The 2,500-nt window shown below is 38.5% G+C and overlaps 2 long non-coding RNA genes across 2 annotated transcripts in view; one reads left to right on the forward strand and one right to left on the reverse strand.

Annotated features, from left to right (window-relative positions):
- Positions 1-1,996, forward strand: part of LOC138049106 (uncharacterized) — a 4,378-nt gene extending 2,382 nt beyond the window's left edge. The window contains exons 2-3 of the long non-coding RNA XR_011132299.1: positions 1,012-1,094; positions 1,872-1,996. This is a non-coding gene — a long non-coding RNA (uncharacterized lncRNA). The remainder of the gene's footprint in view (positions 1-1,011; positions 1,095-1,871) is intronic.
- The window catches only part of LOC138049104 (uncharacterized), a 4,658-nt gene extending 2,572 nt beyond the window's left edge, over positions 1-2,086 (reverse strand). The window contains exons 1-2 of the long non-coding RNA XR_011132297.1: positions 1,945-2,086; positions 1,322-1,387 (exon numbers count right to left, since the gene is read on the reverse strand). This is a non-coding gene — a long non-coding RNA (uncharacterized lncRNA). The remainder of the gene's footprint in view (positions 1-1,321; positions 1,388-1,944) is intronic.
- Between the last annotated feature and the right edge of the window lie 414 nt (positions 2,087-2,500).

The following is a 2,500-nucleotide window of genomic DNA, read 5'->3' on the forward strand; positions in this document are numbered from 1 at the left end:
AATTACTGCTACTTTTGATGTCTTTGCGCGTCTTGCCCGGCAGATAAAAAGCGAAATTTTGCGTAGCCTACATAATTGGAGGGGTATTTATCGCGGGATTATTTAAGGACGTTCGCGCGAAAATCTTCCCACATTGAAATTTGTTTCATTTCTCGCCTGAAGTTAGGTCATAAATTACTTATTCCAAAAATGAAAAAAAAATGGGGGGTCAACGATTTTGTTTCGGAGAAAATTAAAAGGCAAAGGAAAAATGCCCTAATTTCGATAGATGGATCATGATAACGAGATGTAGCCTCATCCACTCATCCGTCAAAAATCATAAAAATAATAGGTTAGAATTGTAAACAGTAGAGTTAATCCTCAACGAGCGTTTTCGCAAGCGCTACCCGTTGTAACCACTTTCGGAACTAAGAACTCTAAGGGCGCGTTCGATTGACCGTATTCCGGAATAGGAATACATGAATATAAGTTAGAAATCCTTCGTTTTTAAGGTGATTCACATTAAAATTGTCAAATATCTGCTAAAATGCTAGTTTAAACATATTTTTATTATCCTTGCTGCTTCAAAACGTGTCAAACATACCGTTTTAATCATCACTCCACTTATTAGGGTCAATCGAACGCGCCTTAAGTCTGCAAACAAACCACTTGCAGGAATGTAAGTTAGACGACGGCTGCATGAAAGGTAGCCTGTTCTAGGCTCCCAGATAGTAGGGAAAGAGAAAAAAATGCGTGCTTTTCCCACGTAGTTGTTTTCGTTTTCCCGACTATCTGGGAGCGTGGAACAGGCTACGTGAAAGCACAGCCAATGGCACAAAACAAAAACATAATCGGTTAAAACAAGAAAAATGATCGTGCTGCAGGTGTTGCACGCATTTTAGCACAAGTCTCTGCGGTACTTTGCATAACAACGGCGTGAAATCACCATGACAACAACGAGAGCATACAGTTTGTTACACTTTCATTCTCCATTTTAACTTTACTCTGAAACCGCTCCTACCTTTATTTTAGGATAATTCGTCCTCATTGGGTAGACTTTCATATACCGGACAAAAAGAACCATTGTTTTCTTGCGATTAGGCCTTGCTAATTAGGTATGTTGTATTCGCTTTGTTCTTTTGTTTTGTGGACATTAATTATTTCGAAAAGACCATCCTCCACATTGCAAGGCAAGAACGAGCTGGAATAATCGCGAAAGACTTACGATAGAGCAAAGTTATATTTTGAGTTGACCTTGTCACCGAATCTAAAGCCTTAAGTAACTGAATAGTCGCGTTCTGCTGCCTAATAAAACACTTGGTACGATTTCGGTTTCACTTACCACAAATTCCCGCTGAAGAAGATCTTTTGGCATGGCAAAAGATGAATCCTTATCCTCATTTAAGTCCTGCAAAGAGAAAAAGAAATTAACTTATGCATATTTATGTTTTCTGGAGCGCGGTGGCAAGCGTCATAACTGCTATGCTTTCCACGACGACATTGGACAATTAGCCTGAAACGTAGATGATAATGAGTTTGATAAAAGTCCAACAACATGTCACTGTCTAGATCTATGTTTAAAATTTCCTGCGCTTGCTTCTAGCCATTTCCCGTGCTTGGCTTGTAGCCAAGCAGTCCACGTCGTCTACAGCGATCAAACTTGGTGACAACTTTCAGGGGCAATAGTGAATAATACTAAGCTAAAAAAAAAGTCAGATAAAAAAATGCATTAATTGTTGGCTAAACACTTTTTGAGCCTCATGAAGAATCACAAGCAGAAACTAAATATTAAGAAAGCCGACTTCGCTAGCTCACCGCGTTTTCTTCCATTTGAAGTCCTCAGCTATGTGCAATTATTTCGAATTTAATTGAGATATTTCGTTTGCCTATAGGGGACCCAGGCTTCTGACTTCGACGCCAAAGTTGGCGGTAATGTTGTACAGGCAAAGTGTCCTTTATACATACCTTCATGTCGGAGCGTTTGCCTTTGCGATGATGAAAATAACCATCATTTAAGTGAATGATACAAGCCGCTAATAGGAGTAAAACCATGAAACTCTTCATCATTTTCGAGCGCTGATTCTTACAAATGTAACCCTGAATGAAGGAAAGAAGCTTTACTCGCTTTTTGACTGAATGAATTGATGTATGTCAGTTATTTATAGCGTTTGCAAGCGGAATTCGATACGGGAAAATTGACTATCTGAAATGTATTTAACGATGCTATTAATGACGGATATTTACCTGTTAAGTTATTACCTAAGTTATGCGTTTTTTTTATCACTATTGTGTTTCCTGATGCAATAATGGCCTTGATATTTGGAAAGACAAGCTAAGTTGCGTCTTTTGTGGGGGGGAAACGCAGCGTCAGTGTCAACAAAGAGAATATACTTACCGAAACCAAGTGAAATCCTTTAGCTTAACGAAAGAACTATTTGTTGATACGTTATTTTAGTCCATTCATGTACATAACATGCCGTTTTATCACAATTACCTTTATATAACTACCTTGAGATTACTA

The sequence above is a fragment of the Montipora capricornis genome, chromosome 5 (genome assembly GCF_036669925.1).
Source record: "Montipora capricornis isolate CH-2021 chromosome 5, ASM3666992v2, whole genome shotgun sequence".
Lineage (NCBI taxonomy): Eukaryota > Metazoa > Cnidaria > Anthozoa > Scleractinia > Acroporidae > Montipora > Montipora capricornis.